A 16,583-nucleotide genomic window follows, 5' to 3' on the forward strand; every position below is an offset into this window, starting at 1 on the left:
TGACGAAAGAAAAAAAACTAGAGCAGTGCACAATTTTTTCCCTGTATTGTCTTGTGCTTAGATGCGGTGGCATAGGAAAAGGGGGGGGGGGGGGGCAGGAAAATCAGTCATTTCCAGTAAACAATATTATTAAAAAAAGACCCTTCCCTTTCCTATGCCACTGCCCTCATCATCTCAACACAAGGCAATACACGTCTTCTGAACACTTTTAACACTACTAGATGGGGGAATGCCTGAAAAGTCCCTGGCCATTTGTTACTGTAGCTTTTCTTTTTTTTTTTTTTAAAAATGATTTGCGCGTTTGTGAGTAGACGACGATAGATGTGATGGCTGTTAAAAGTTGAGGGTTTCGGGCGCAGCGGCAGCGGAAGTTTGGGACATCTGTGTGTGTGTGTGCTTGAGGGGGGCGGCAATTGCGCCTTGAAAATTGTTTGCTCGCCGTCCGTTTCCACATTACTGACCCCACCAGCTAAGCACCACACAATGTTAATGCGCTAACTGTCGCAAAGCTTCCGGTTTTTTTTTTTGGTTTTTTTTTTGCAAATAATAATAATTTGTTTAACAGAAAGAAGAAAAAGAAAATACTGAAGGAAAAATAGGATTGCTTATTTCCTGCTTTCATGCCTTTTTACAGGTCCCCGGAGCGCGAGTACAGTTCAATCTTTACCCAAATGCGCCACTTAGCGCTAATCAATCTCGAAAAAAAAAAAAAAGAGAAAAAGAAAGGTGAATGTTTTGCATTTGCAGTAATGTTTTGAGGTGAGCTAGTCGGTGGTGTATAAAAAAAACACAATTAAAACAGCGCAAACGAACACAAGGACAATTAGAAGAAGGGACACAGATACAGCGCTGACTCACGTCTTTTTATGTTGATGTGTTTTAAGAAGACGAAAAAGAGAGCAAGTCGTGAGTCAGCGCTGTGTCTCTGTGCCGTCTTCTACTTGTCTTTGTGCTCGTTTGCACTGTTTTAATTATATGTTTACGATTATGCATTTGTTTCAAATTGAACTAATTCCGAAACACAGGTCTTCCCCCAATTAAACACCGTGCAACTACTAATATTTCTGTGGAATCGGCGCTGCCAACATCAGTGATGTGATTGCTGCACCACTTGTGCCAAACTCTGCGCCAAGGGGCTAACTCTGCTACATCCTGCTACATTTCGCCAAAATATGCAGGGGTGGAAGCGCTGCGCCAATTGTGCCACCCTGCGCCAATTCACTTCCCGGCGCCAGCCTGCTCCAAAACGCCAATTTCAACTTTTTTTTTTAGTGTTTTCTCTAAATTTAGTGGAAAACGGTTGGTCACGGGCCACCATGAGGTGGGTACTTTTGCTTAGGTGTCACTGCGGGTGACTCGTACCAACTCGACTGGGGCTCCGAACCATGTCTAACCTCAGGGCGATTCGTCGATTTTAGTTAATCGAGAGTGCGATGTCGTTTTTTACTACAAAGAGTTTATATACGAACACATCGGTTTGGTTTCGGGCATAGTTGGTTGGCGCGGTTGGAGCGCGCATGCAGTTGCCCGTGGTCCCGATTTGCCGTGATCGTGGAAGATGGTGCCTCGGCACCGGTGGGCTACCTTGGCCATTAACATGAGCAGAAGTAAGTGGTCTTTACTAGCTTTACCTGTTATTTGGTAGCCTACCATATTTGGACGCTTAGCCGTGAAGAATCGCGAGCACAGGCACATCCGTTCTCGAGCTCATTTGTCTTGTCAAAACGAAACCAAAACCATCATTGTGTGCGCGAATGTGCACGCTGTCGTGTGTTGTCTACCGCCGTCAAACCACTGGCGAAAACAATACCCGCGATCTTAGGCGAGTTGGTTAATTGGCAGTGCTACACACTTTTTTGCTTCTTTCGTTTAGCGTGGAGGAGTGGGGGTTACATCAGAAATGCCGTACAACACTCCCGCGCTGCCGATTCCTGTCAAGAACGCACCTTAACTTGCTATAGCCACTCTACTCGTATAAGTTTCTGGTTTGGGGGGGGGGGGGGGGTTGGGTAGGGTAGAGAGAAGTTGGTGGGCTTTTTGTCACGTAAGAAGGCAGCCTGCCCCGCAGGGATCAGCGCCTGATCAGCTACATCTCATTTTCAGTCTCGTTCAAACTGTGTGGGGGACAGTGAGCGGACTGCGTGTAGAAGACAGCGCCAGCAGGAAGAAGAAAAAGGGACGCTCGTGGTAGGTGCGCGAGGACGAGAGTTCGAAGGGCCGTGAGGAACGAAAGAGGCGGTGCTGAACGAGCCCAGGCAAGACCCGGACCACAGGGCAACCGTGGCCTTCTACAGCATCGACGGCACAATTTGAGTATTTATAAAGTGTTTGTCTATGATAGCGCTCCTTGTGTGACTTCCTCGGAGCGAGTAGAACTAGGCCTGATCGGGAATTGACAGGCGACCCACATAACTGCCCCAGTTATGTGGTTCGTTTCGTTCCTCACGGCCCTTCGAAGGGTCTTTCGTTCCTCACGGCCCTTCGAACTCTCGTCCTCGCGCACCTACCACGAGCGTCCCTTTTTCTTCTTCCTGCTGGCGCGCCGTCTTCTACACGCAGTCCGCTCACTGTCCCCCACAACTGTCTTCTCTTAAAGCACTTCTACTGAGTGCACAATAACTCATAAGCAAGGGTGAGGCAGTTAAGGACATGGACAAGGTGGGGAGTGGACACCTCCTGCTAAGAGATGTGAACTCTAAACTGCCCAAAGTACTCGAGCGCATAAAAGAAATTGACTCTGCCCTTCAAACTGTGAAAAAAAAGGTGAACTTCAGTTGTTTCTAAATTACACAGATTCAGCTTAGTCACAACCCTTTTTTTTTTAACATGGAGCCTGTGGGCTCTTCTAGTCAGTGTTTATGCTGCATATGTATTAGTGGCTGTGATATTTTTAAGACAATATATTTTTCCATCCAAAGTAATTAGATATAGCTTAGTATGTTAACTTGGGTGTAGGGATTACTGTATTTTATGAACAGGGATTAAGAACATTTGTATTTAATGAAAACAGGTCAGCAAGGACTGCTTTATTCTGAAACATGTTGTGGTACCTTAATTTTTTTTATGGAGACACGCAATGCACAGCATTTTACGGAGTACATAAGGTTGCGTTGCTCTTCTAGTCGATGCTTAAAGCTGCATATGTACGAGTGACTGTGGTAGTCTAAAGATATAAAATACACATTTTATTTTGCATCTGAATCCTTGTCAAATGTCAGTAGCCTTGTATTTTGTTACTAAACTTGATATAGCCCTATTGAAAAAGGCCAATATGAACTCGGCTTATTGGAAATATTGTATTCCAAAGAAGATGATGGAAACCAATAAAAACTTATTGTTATCCGATTAACCCAATACGCACGATGGGAATTCATATCGGAGCACAATATCCCGATATAGTATGCGGTTATTGGTATACAACAGGATATTGGAGCACAATATCCCGATATAACTTGCGGTTATTGGTATACAACACGATATCGGAGCACAATACCCCAATACAGTGTAGACCGCATATAACGTATGTCGCGGGAGTCGCGAAAATCCGCACTATAAGCGGTACCGCACTATAACCAAAACATCAATTTTTCAGGCCAAAATACATGCCATGACACAACTTACACTTGTGAAAAGAATTTATTTTATGTTAGATGAAAAATAAAGCTTAGTTTGAGGAAAGTCTTTATTTCACCTGACTAGTACAGTTCTGTCTCAAGTGTGTTACACATTTTGAAAGAAATGAGCAGCTTTTGCCTGGCGCAGCCTTTTAACGGCGTCGCGGGTTGCGGACGGACGTTGCGAGCGTTCAGGATTGCTAACCCTAATCACTTTTCTCCGGAGATGAAAACGCGTGAAAATTCGCATCCTTCACACGGTACGCGCCAGTAATACCTTCAACTTGAGCACAGGCATGAAATGCTCCAAATAAGAAATCCGGGCGATGTTCGAAAACACAAATGCTTAGAAAGCACTACTGTAGTCGAAGTAAACAAACACGACGACACGGGCGTCTCTGCCGTCTTGAGAGCGCCGCCGGCGCCGCGCGCCGCCACGACATCGCCGCACGAGTAGGTGAATCTTCCCTTCTAGTACGTGCTGGGTTATCATAGCGACACACAACGAAAATTCACAGTCAAGGATAGCGCTTTTACGCGGAACGATGAGATGAACGCCGTCTACGACGACGATCACAACCGACGCCGTGTTTGCGGATAGAAGCAGCCGGCCCGCGACCGGCATGTAACGCGCGCAACACTTCTCCTCGACCTGCGATTGGTCTGTCGCTGCGGTTGTTTGTTTCAAACGCAGCGGAGGGACGCACGCACGTGCGTCCCTCCGTCGCTATGGCAACTGAAGCCTTTCGCTTCTTCCCGCTTCTTCGAGCAACTCGGCTCTGGAGCAACTTCCACGCGAGTGCCACTTGCTGCTCGCGCCGTCAGCGCCGTTATCTAGTGTCGCACAGGGAAGCGCGCTCGCTGCTCCGGTCGTTGGCGCGGCCGGCGGGCTGTGCGTGTGCCAGAAACCGCACTATAACCGGTATTTCCCTTCGCGCGCCTGCATTTTAAGCGGTATGTAATTACATGGAGTTCTATGGGAGGCGAACCGGTGGTTTAAAAAAACCGCGTTATACCCGGTCCCGCACTATAAGCGGTTACGTTGTAAGTGGTCTATACTGTATACTACACGGTTATTGGAATAGAATACGACATCGCGTGCATATTGGTGACCGACATGGACATACTGTACGGCCACACGATATACAAATATTGGTCGTCGATCATGGGACCAAAGGAGAATACAATATGATATCGCGTGCATATATCTCAGAACGCGGGTACCAAGTTACCAACATACATTACGTTGGCATATCCACACGGCAATACGCAAAAAATATATTGGGTGTGGATACACACATAACATAAACGTTCTGCGTTGCGAACACATTAACATTGATCGACAGTGCAAGTATGTACAGCTGTTAGTACGGCACACAGTACACACAGCCTCGCGCGCTTGAAACTAGACAACCACCAAACCATTCAGAATAACTAGCCGGAACACCCGCCGCGACCTACCTTTTAATGAGAAAGCCCAATAACGACGTGCTCATTGGAGTGATCGTTTTCCAACAAATGTTTATTGCAGTTGTAATGCAACAAAAGTTGATCGCCTAACGATAAACCCAACGTACCGGGATACAATTCGATGTTGCAACACACCATCGCAATACAACAAGAAATTATCGGTGTTGGGACACGACCACCACATCGAATACGATATCAATACGAAGTTACCGACGGTGAGAAATACAACATCATGACACGATATACTAGTTACCGGTGTTGGGACCGAAATCGAACGCTATACGTGACAATGTCGGTTCGCACGATAAAATAATGACGGTGAATAGGTTTGACAGGTCCCGTGCATGTAGTTGCTTCTTACGCACACATTTATCGATATTGACCCACCTTTCTGGGTAATCCTACGTGGTACACAAAATCCACGACGACATGCGAGCACATTTCACCCACCACTTTTCGTCGCCTGTTTCGCGAGATACACACACTGTCCAAAAAACGACGTGAAAAATACGTGCACTTGCGCCATCAAACGATACGTTACAGCCTCGTTTTTTGAGAAGACAGTTTCCATCGCCAACACGCGCGCGCGCGCAAGCAGTTTGGGCCACAGTTTGGACTTCGAACTGTTCGAACTTCGAAGGGAGCGAGCCCGGCTGGCCCGGCGCGATGCCGGCGTCGCTGGCGTGCTGGCGAGCCGCCAAGACGAGCATGCGCAGTGCGCAGCGCGCAGCGGGCGGGCGTCGGTTGCGCCACTGTCACCACTATGTCTGTGTCAACGACTGTGTGTTGCGCGACCTGGCCAGCCTGGCCAGCCGGCGTGATTGGCGTTCGTCGCACTCGATGTCGTTCGATGTCGCTCGATGTCGTGGGCATCGAGCGAAACCTACACACTTTCAATTGCTTCGAAAGGTACGTATACACGACTCTATTACTTGCAGCATTGAGTGCTTTGGCGTACGCGGATCAAAGTAAACACCGAAGGACAGAAAGGATACGTGAAGTTTTTAAATCGAGGCCTTTTTGAACGCCTGTGTCCCCTGTTGAAAGCACCTAGCTGTGCTCTGTTGCAGGCGTCATTTCGACTGCGTGTGCTCCAATGTAACGTCAGTCACTGTTCACACTCGGCTAGCTTTGCCAGTTTGTTATCTCATGTACGAAATAGACATAGAAACCAGCGCCGCGTCTCTTTCGGATACTCAGCCTCCAGCCCCCTTCCTTCCGGCGTGCTTTCTGCCGCGCCCGTTCGGCTCATTGGATTCGCGGGCGCGTCAGGCTCATTCGAAGAGGCGTCTGAAGCTGACGAGTCGCCGAAGTGTACCGGAGCTTCTCTTTAGGAAAGCCGCAATCGACGCTCGGCGGCTCGGCTCTGAGCTCGTACTTTTCTCCTCCCGGGTATACCATGAGTGCCGATGAACGAATTTGAAAAAGCGCTAGCGAGTGACTTTGTGACGCCGCCCAACTGTCCTTCTATCAACGGCGCAGAGCAAATGATGTACAGAAAAAAAAAAAAAAAAAAAAAAGAAGACGCGTTTTTTATATTTTGTTGGCCATGTTTCACCTCAACACAGAGTGAATCGCGGCTGTACGTCGGTTGACTCATTATTGTGCCTAGATTGTAACGGAACCTTTTTGGTGTGATCTTATTCTGATATCGTTATATCTCGCCTTTTTATCTTGGCTGCACACCTCTAGACGACATTCTACGCATTGCACTCCTCGTCGACATGTCGCTGGTGCTTGAGACTAATTGAAAGTCACTGTTTGCTCACTCCTTGGTGCACACATTTTATGTTCAACATCAGTTATCTGAAGGAGGCTCCATGAAACCCTGGAATTTGTTTAGAGGTACCTCTACATACTATGTTAGAGTGCTGTTTTGTGCGTTGTAGGTTCGCACAAAACCAAATTGCACCTTGTAATATACCCTTTGACTGTTTACTACAATTAAAGTTGCAATGAAACATTGGCCACGAGAGGTGACTCGGCCAACGTGGCCAACAAATTCCTCACATAGTTTTCTCCATGGGTCATTTTGGATGTTGACAAATTTTCTTGTGAATAATGAGTGTTATGCACATATGTTTCTTCTACTTTTCAGACAGGTACTTCAGTTAGATAAACCCCAGCAAAAGCAGCAAGAGAGTCTCGTAGGGTCACACCAAGGATAACGGCATTCCTGCTCGAGTCCCGGGTCTTCTCACCGAACTTCACTGAGCATAATGGTACATTCCCTTTCCTTAACTTTGTGGGAGCCAAGGGTGAAAGACGACGCAGAGGGCACGTGACAGGCGGTCGGCAGAGAAAGAAGTCACGAGCTGGCGCGAGACAGTGCGTGCTGAGCGAGGCTGGAGCTGGGCAGGAACATCGGAGCCGGGCTGCCTGGCTTGGAGCGGTCCACCAGCGAGGTTCAAACCGGACTGGTAGAAGCGGCGAGTCCTGGCCATCTAGCCTAGGCCACGACGATCCCGGGGTGGTTCCGCAGCGAGACTCGGGCAGTGATAGCCCGGGACAGCCAGCCTACGCAGCGCTGGCATGGGAAGGACGATCCGCAGGCCTGGACACTGACTCTGACTGTGAGCTCTGATCGACGGACGACAACAAGGGTCGGCGTGCCTGGACTGCTGGCTCTGAACGACGGGCAACCGTGAGGTAGTAAACTTATTCGCTGTCTTCTCGGTGCTGTATGTCACTCCCTGGGTGACGGGCGGAGCGCATACCGATTGGGCGGTGATTATTAGTAGCTAAGCAAACTCCATAAAGAAACCAGTATTAAAATGGCACATCCAACGTGAGGCTCATTCGGTATGCCTCTGCTTCTAGTCGTCCCCAGGGAGTCATACGGATTCGTTGAGCGGGTTGTTCACTAATGCTAACGATGCCCGTTGAGACAAATATGTTGGAATTTTGGCGACTTGTCTCACGGCAGACCTCAGCAGGTGTCTCCTCGAATCAAGTACCTAAAGGGCTTGAAGAACGAGGTTGAATACACGCTTTCTCGGGTACCCTAGAATAGTGGTTGGCAGGAGACTGGGAGCGCGGTTAAGATGTAAGAAAGTCGTCTCCAGAGGCAGAGGAGAGTCACGGCATGTTCGCTGGAAGGCAGGATAACGAGTGGCAGGAGGGGAAACAGCCAGGACTCATTGCAGATTTAGGATTTAGGCTTGGGGTGATGCGGTAGGCAAGTAAGCGCTTGTCGAGGCCTGGAGTGCAGATGGGTTTTTGACAGTGGGTGTTGGAAAGATTGCGGAAATGGCAGTTGACACCGGGAACACTGGCAGACGAGATTGTCAGCGGGTGTCGGGTAAACTGGCGGAAATTGCGGTTGGCACCTGGAACGCTGGCAGGCGAGTTAATGAGCACTATGATTTGTAACTGCTGGGCCAAGACGGCTAGTTTCTTCGCGTCAGTCCAACAGTCGACAAAAGGCGGAGGGACGACTCTCCCTTGAGGGGGGTCGTTCCAAGAAAGCTACGAATTGATTTAGATGATTCTTTCTCGACTTCACTCTGGCCGGTCGTGGCACTGACAGCAAGACTTTTAATAAGTTATGTCGCGTCACGGCCTGGCCGGGAATGCGGCGGTAGACATTTAGGTGGCTTGTAGCTGTCCAGCTTGCCTTGAGGTGTGAACGGTTGAAGCGGGCTTGCTCGCCGAGCGTGAACGGTGGAAGCAAGCCTAAGCCCCACTTCAGACGGGGCAATTTCCCCCAGCAACTTAACGTCGCAACACCAGCAACACAGGCCGCCTGCGTTCAGACGCTGCAACCAAATTGCTACGACTTGCCATCATCATCATGAAATTTGATTTTTCTTGCACTATATAGACGCACAACTACGTGCTAAAAACATGTTTTTATATCTTTGACTGGCATTAATACTCACTCATGTTTCTGAAAAAGTTTATTTCTAAAAACGATCCATTTGAAACCAGGACCAAGTCTTCAGCTGTCATCCTCACCACCACAGGGGTGTCACGTGAAAATATTGCGTCCCTGATTGGCTGCTGCCGCTTCAAACTTTTCCAGTTTGTTCGAGTTGCGTGTCTGTTTTAAGCCGAACCTGATCTCAGAAATTCGTGCTGATCTGGGAAAACCTAGGGAATTACCCGCCAGCAACCTCAAAATTGCTAGAAAAGTTGCCCCATCTGAAGCGGGTTTTAGGGAACTGAAATCAAGGGCAGTGGAGCTCTGGGTTCAAACCCACCTGGAGACGTTTCTTTTCTTTTTGCCTTTTTTTTAGTATACAGTATATATATATTTATAAATAATACTTTTTTTTAAGTTTTAACGTATAGACGCATAATTTACACACTAATTCACATTCAGAAGTGCCTTTATTCACACACTGTGGCTCCCTAGTGCTTGCAATAGCTTCTTGCTAAGCTATTGCAAGCTCTGCAAAGGGAGGGGCATCTTCCCACCCTTTGCAGGCTGTAAAGCTGTGGCTTGCACAGCTCTAGCAGGTCGCACCTCGCACACTGACTCCATCATCAAGCATAGGGGCTGCATGAGTCGCGCCACACCGTAAGGCTATATACGGTCGGGTCACAGCACCTGGGACCATTCGTCGCTGCATTCAGCTGTGGTATGGTGGCGTGGTCAGGGCATGAAGCAGGGGTACAACTTGGAAATGCTCATCTTCATCACATTTGAAGCACATTTTTTTATTACTTTTGTGTTGAGTTGTCAGCATTTTAAGGGTGAGGAAGCAAGCAGCAGCGAGAGCAAGAAAAAAAATTGAAACCCGCTCTTATTGAGAATTTATTACAAGCACTAGGAAGCCGTGGAGTATTCTTAAAACGCTTCTAAAGCTGAATTAGCGTATAAATTATGTGCTAGTGCCTCAAAAATAAAAAAACAAACAATTTAAGTATAATTAATAAGGATAAACATATACACCAGGAGGACTTCAACCAGAACAACACAGTCTGTAAATTTGAAATTTGACACCATAAACCGCTTGGCCACCACCCAATTTTATTTTTAGGTCGTTTATCGAGGTATATGAATTTCGTTTGCAGCTGTGGGCTGCAAGAGAGATAGCCTTATTTTCATTTACTTTACTATTCCCACCAAATATGGCAAGTGACCAAGAATAGAACGTCATTTGTCGGCCGAGGCACTGTGCTTGCATCAAGGCAAACTAGCCTGGCTTGGTAGGCTTATATTTTGTTTCATCACCCGTTTAGGATTCTGTTGTCGCTCATCAAAAGAAAAAAAAACTAAGTCTGACTTATTCTGGTGTGCAGGTACCCTTGGCAGTAAACTCTGCTAAATGGGGCAAAATATATATTATACATTTTTTAGCAAATATGCATTGTTTTAGCAAAATGAGCTACACTATTTGACTAAGGTGAAACAGAACGAGCCTTTCCACCTGGGTCTGTTTCCATCTTTCGCAGACACTATTTCCTGGTTTTTGTGGTTTGTATCAGACTTTTGTGTCTCTGACCGGCCAAAGCATCTGTGTTAGACTCAGACTGGTTTCTTTAGGATATGTGCAGGTATTCTTCGCAGCAAATGGCTGCCAATCATGAACACGAGTTTGTTCTCGGCCACCAAGAGCAAGTATTTTCAAGGTGAGCTATTGCCTGCCTATATTTTATTTATTTATTTATTTGGTGATACTGCCAGCATTCTGTGGAACGCCCAGGCAGGAGGTGTACAAAAACAATATTCAAAGACAAGCGGAAGTAGTACAAACAAGCAGACAGCGCCACTGCTCAACAAAGTGCGAGAGTAGTGCTTCAATAAAAGCATCTAATGATCTCAAATCAAAACACTTTCAAGAAGCTTATTCCACTCACACGTGGTTCTAGGAAAAAAGGATGCTTTGAACAAAGTGGTTCCACAAAATGGTTCGACAAGTGTTAATTGGTGTTTGCCTCTCATGGGCCTTGTTTCGTTAAATGAAGTGTAATCACAGAGACGCAGTCGCAAATTACCCTATATCATATTATAAAGAAACTTCAGCCGTCCGTTTTTCTCTGGGTTGCCAAATCACTCAATCCCGATCTTGGGTACAAATCTGAAACTGATGACATAAAACCATAATGGTTGTACACAAACTGCAATGTTTTTTTTTTTTTTTGCACAGTCTGTAACATATCGATTGACAGCTTTGTATGAGGGTCCCATACAATACATGCATATTCTAGCATTGGTCTTATGATGGTTTTATAAGCAGTCAGTTTAGTTTCAGGTGAACACAGGTTAATATTTCGTCTTAAAAACCAGAGCTTCCGCATTGCTTTACGAGCTATAAACTCAATATGTGCACTTCATGACAAATCAGAGGTAATTAAAGCTCCGAGGTATTGATATTGGTTAGCAGTATCGAGTGGTACTCATTTGATAGAATATGTAAAAAAACAAAGGGTTGTTCTTCCGCGTCAAGGCCATTTGAACACGCCTTTTAGAGTTTAGAACCATATTCCATTTTATGCACAATGCATGAACCAAAGATAGACATTAATTTAATTCTTCTTGATCAGACGGGTTGTTTACCTTGGCAAATAAAACACAATCGTCAGCAAAAAATCGGCTTTGTACATTGGGGTGGTGTATCTTTGAATCGTTAATAAAAATTAAAAACAAAAGTGGCCCAAGGACCGAGCCCAGGGGCTCGCCCGAGAAAACGGGTGACTCGGGGGGAAAAAAACGGTCAACACTAACACACTGCGTTTAGTGTTTCATTCTCCTTGGATGCCATTTCCTATGTGTAGTGGTCTTGCATTAGTATTTTTTGTCTCCCTTCTGCAAAAACACCCAAGTTTAATTAAGACCGGGTTCTTTCTTATACATGCAGGTCTTGGTGGCAAGCACCAGCCAATCAAGGCCAGAAGTTTGCTCTTTGCCGCTCATCGCAAGTGTTTTCAAGGTGAGTGATTGATGCCTATCTGGGTTGTGTGTTTTATTCCTCACAGACACTCTATTTCCGGTCTTTATAGTGGTCTTGTGTCAGGCTTTTGTGTCTCTGTCCGGCCAAAGCATCTGTATTAGACTAAGACTGGGTTCTTTAGGACATGTGCAGGTATCCTTCGCAGCAAATGGCTGCCAATCAGAAACACGAGTTTGTTCTCGGCCACCAAGAGCAAGTATTTTCAAGGCGAGCTATTGCCCGCCTATATCAGTGATGTGATGGCTGCGCCAATTGCGCCAAACTGCACCAAGGGGCTAACCCTGCTACATTTTGTCAAAATATGGGTAATCTGCGCCGAGCCTGCGCCAAAGGGCCAATTTTGGTCGCCTTTCAAAACCGAAACTAAACTAAGTACCGTAACTGAGCATGCATGAGCTAGGCGGCACAAACAACCGCCCGACACAAAATATCCTGCATCAATCGTCCATGGTTTTTTTTAATGGTCTTTTCCCGCCATGCCGTCTCTTCTTTCATGCTCTCGTCGTCTCGTAAGCAATAATCTCGTCTCGCGATTTTTTTTTTTTTTAACGATAGATGTTGGCGTGTGTGTGTGCTGCAACGCTAGCGTGCTGGGTACCAGCCATGACGTGGCGCTGTGAAACGAAACTATGTTTTGGCGCGGCGGGAGTTGCTTTTTGAGCTGAAGCTCTCGCTCCTGAAATCAATGGCCACACGACATTGCAGATATGGAGCTTCCTAAACTGAAACATAAGGACCGCCGCATGTTCATCAACATTCATGTTCTTGTTTAAAACATACGCTGCTACAAAAATCCCTCTCTAACTCAAAGACTGCTGTGTCGAAGTATTGATTACCTAGGTTTCTCTTGGTGGGCTTTCTTTCGAGAGGGACCCCGGTACGTGCAAAATGTGTTCTGAAGAAAAGTTGAAGTGAGCTAAAGCAAGGAAGGGAATGTCCGCACGCTGAACCCGCAGAGAACGCTTGTTTGTCTCGAGTTCAGTCGTTGCACAAAGCGACCTGGCTCGCGATGTCTTGTATCAATGCGCTCAGGTTCTTTTTTTCTGTGTTTAGCTCGTACCTCGCCTGCCGGCCTTGCAAGCACGCGGCGCTGGACTCTTTTTTTGTCGCATGCTGGGCAGTTACATTTTGCATAGATTTTTGGCAACCAGTTGGGACGGAGCGGAGAGGCATGCTTTCGGTTTCGATTAAACAGCCGTTTCGCTCGCGCGACAAAGCACATGCACCTGCAAGCCTGCCGGAGTTTCCCTCACGTGCATGCGAACCAACGATGCGAACATAATTGCACGACAGAGGCACCAGCCGGGACGCTTGCAATTTAGTGTTTTACATTTAATTACTTTTGACGAAAATCTGGCACGTCGGCAATCAGTAAAACGGTGGCAAGCGGTTTTTCGGAATTGCTTGGCAATGCCTACAGCACTGTACACTTGTGGGATGTCGCAATGTCTCTTTGGGGACATTAAAATTGGACATTCAATACTACCCTAAGCTAAAGCAAAGCTTGCTCCAGCTTTGCAGAATGTTTCGAAAACCAAAAAGAAATGTGTCATGTCATTGGCATTTCAGTTACATCTTGAAAGACTCCCAGGTGGCCAAACTTGACCATAATTGGTTTATTTCGGCGAGCAAGATTCCCTTCGCGTGTCCAGCATTTAAAACAAATATTTTTATTTTTATTAGAATATCTGCTTTAAAAGCTACTTTTGCTGCTCCAAAACACTGTTTTGGCTGCTCCGAAAGGTGCTCCAAAACGGCTTAGGCCAATCACATCACTGCTATATGAGTTTCAGCATTTGTCAAGGAGCGCAAAAATCAAAGCCCGGGGGTTGGCCATTGCAAAAATGTTGACTCGGAAGCGCATAGGGAGGAAGCTTTACAAAAGTATCCACCTGCCTCTACAAGTGAAACCGAAACTAAGAATGTGGGTTCAATTTGAAAAAAAAATTGTCAGCCCGAATTAACTCAAGGCGGCACGGAGCAAACAAGCCACGGTACTAGTAGGCTTGGTTCAGGCTTTTGTAGGGGTGGTCGATGACTCGGTGTTTTCTAAAAAGTTATCTTTTTCTAAAAGTGTGGTGGTCAAATATTCGGGGATGGGCATTGAGTCAGGATCTTAAGGTAAAAATTTCATCCACATGCCGGGATTCATGTGCCTTAGGGGGACAAGGCCTTCAAAATTTTAGGTTCGCAAAATTGGTGCATCAGTATTGACGTCTCATTTTACATCAGGCCTCTCATTTTAAAACTCACTATAAATGACGTGTCTAAAATTCGTTTGGGTGTACTTCCTTCCAGCAAGTATATGGTTCTGTCTCAAAAGGTCTAATCTGATGTTGACTGCACCTCAGGTCTCCACCGACAATTCATCAGGACGAGACCCAACCGGGACATTAGGGATGAGTGGCTTAAGCAAGGAAGGCTACATATACGACAGCTTCTTGCGGACAAGAACCGAAAATAGATAGACGGTGGATGTTTCATTTGCTATGCCTTTTGGCATGCACATTCTGTTTGTTATGATTGAAAATTCCTGCAGAGTTCAATTTCAACTATTGTAAAAAACCGAGCATGCGCTCAGATCGCAGAAGCGCCTACCCTCTGATTCGAAACGATCCGCAAATAAGCAAAGGGCATACCAGACACCCATACACCTGTTTTGAGCCATGCTCAAAATATTAAAAGAGCACATAAGCGCCAGGTGCTTTGGCGTCTTTGCCACAATGGCGCCGGTTGCAGAGCTGACAGACCTGTGAGTGGCACAAGCCATGGCATGGCCTTTGGGAACCAGGGAATCGAGATTTAAAAAGTAGCACAGAAATTGGAGGCGGGTGGTGAAGGTGGGCAGAGTTAACAGAAAACAAGGATGAAGGAAGTTCGTCGCATGAGGCATCTATGTCCAGTGCATATAATTTTGAGTGTGCTGTAGTTGGCTACTCAAAAAAATTGTTACTTAAACATAACTAATCGCAAATCTCTTGCAGTTTCCACGGCCCACAAGCCTGCAGGCGCCAGTTCATTCTTGTTCAAAGGTGAGGATTCTAGATTTTCTGGATTGCTCTGAAGCAGCAATACTGAAGCCAGACAAGCGGTACGGCATATTTAATTGACGGAGCCCAGAACGACTGGGGACGCTTTCACTGAAGCTTGTTTTGCTGCAATACACGCTTGTATTGCAGCAAAACAAGCTTCAGTGAAAGCGTCCCCAGTCGTTCTGAGCTCCGTCAATTAAATATGCCGTATCGCTTGTCTGTCTGGCTTCAGTGTTGCTGTAGGCGACAAAACATGTGCCAAGTTTTGTCACAAGAGGCATATTATGTCACGCACATGTAATTTTGATTTTATCCGGCTTAGTGTGCTGTAGGTGGCTGGTCAAAGAAATTGGTACTTGGACGCAACTAATCGCAAATCTTTCTGGCAGTTTCCAAGGCCTAAGAGCCAGCAGGTTCCAGTTTGCTTTTCCTCAGAGGTGAGAATCCCAGATTCCCGAAGCAGGAATACTGAAGCCAGACGACCGGTAGAGCATTTTTAATTGACGAAGCTCAGAACGACTGGGGGCTCCTTCATTGAAGCTTATTTTTCTGTAATACACGCGAGCGCTATTGACGTATGCCTAGTTATGTCGCAAGAGGTTATCTATGTCCCGCGCATGTAATTTTTTTAATCTTTCCGACTTAGTGTACTTGAACGTGACAGCGCAGGAAAAATCGAACTCACACCAGACACTCAGGAAGACAAGCACACGCGCTGAACTTACAGCTCTTGTGTATTCGACTGCTTCATTTTTCTCTTCAGCGTCTGGGTTGACTTTTCAGAACTTGATAAGTAGAAGAAGTAGCACGAAATACAAAGGAAAATTCTAAAGAGAAGGCAAAAGAACAGCAAAAGAGAAGACAAATAAAGAAACGGAAGAAATATCTATACGAAACACATTTACAAATCGTCCCTCTCCCTCATCGCTATCATTTAGATAGAAATTGCTGCTCTTTGGTCGACAGCGCTATAGAAGGACTACTTACACACTTGTCCTTCAGCTGTGCTATCCTTTCCGCTTCCATTATTTCTCTAGTCAATGCGTCTCTACTCCTACCTATTACAGAACAATTTTCAAAATGTGCTATACAGCCACAATCGCGACAATGGATTCCCAAGTGTCCAGCTACGACTCGGTGGGTGTTATAAAAATGCTCTCTTAAACGATCATTCAAACACGTTCCAGTCTGGCCTACATACTCTCTAACACATGAGAGTGGGACAAAATATACAACTCCTTCAGTACAATTTACAAAGCTCTTTTGGTGCTTTTTCGAACTACCAACTTCCCGGTGTGCCGATCCGTTTACCTTCCGGCACAGGCTTAGAAGCTTATTTGGTGCTGAAAAAGCAACATTAATGTTAATGCAGTTACCTATCTTTTTTAGACCGTGCGAAACTTTATGTATATATGGAACAACGGCCGTCCTTTTCTTTTCTGTATTGCGTTTAGGTCGTTCACCCCATCTTATTCTCTTTAATAAATCCTCTGCCACGGCTGTAAGTAATGCACTAGGATATCCTGTTGACTTTAACCTGGCGATTTGAGCATCAAAGCTAACCTTAA

At 46.1% G+C, this 16,583-nt stretch overlaps 1 long non-coding RNA gene across 5 annotated transcripts in view; it reads left to right on the forward strand.

Moving 5' to 3' along the window:
- The window catches only part of LOC121835378, a 69,773-nt gene that overhangs the window by 7,279 nt on the left and 45,911 nt on the right, over positions 1-16,583 (forward strand). The window contains exon 1 of one of the 5 annotated variants that reach the window (XR_006077578.1): positions 7,705-7,733. The exons of 3 other annotated variants lie outside the window; for them this stretch is intronic. This is a non-coding gene — a long non-coding RNA (uncharacterized LOC121835378). Of the gene's footprint in view, positions 1-7,704; positions 7,734-14,973; positions 15,016-16,583 lie in introns of those variants that run through there. One more of the 5 variants, XR_006077577.1, reaches the window with a different exon arrangement.

The sequence above is a fragment of the Ixodes scapularis genome, unplaced genomic scaffold, assembly GCF_016920785.2.
Source record: "Ixodes scapularis isolate PalLabHiFi unplaced genomic scaffold, ASM1692078v2 PGA_scaffold12__126_contigs__length_90152505, whole genome shotgun sequence".
In the NCBI taxonomy this organism is placed as follows: domain Eukaryota; kingdom Metazoa; phylum Arthropoda; class Arachnida; order Ixodida; family Ixodidae; genus Ixodes; species Ixodes scapularis.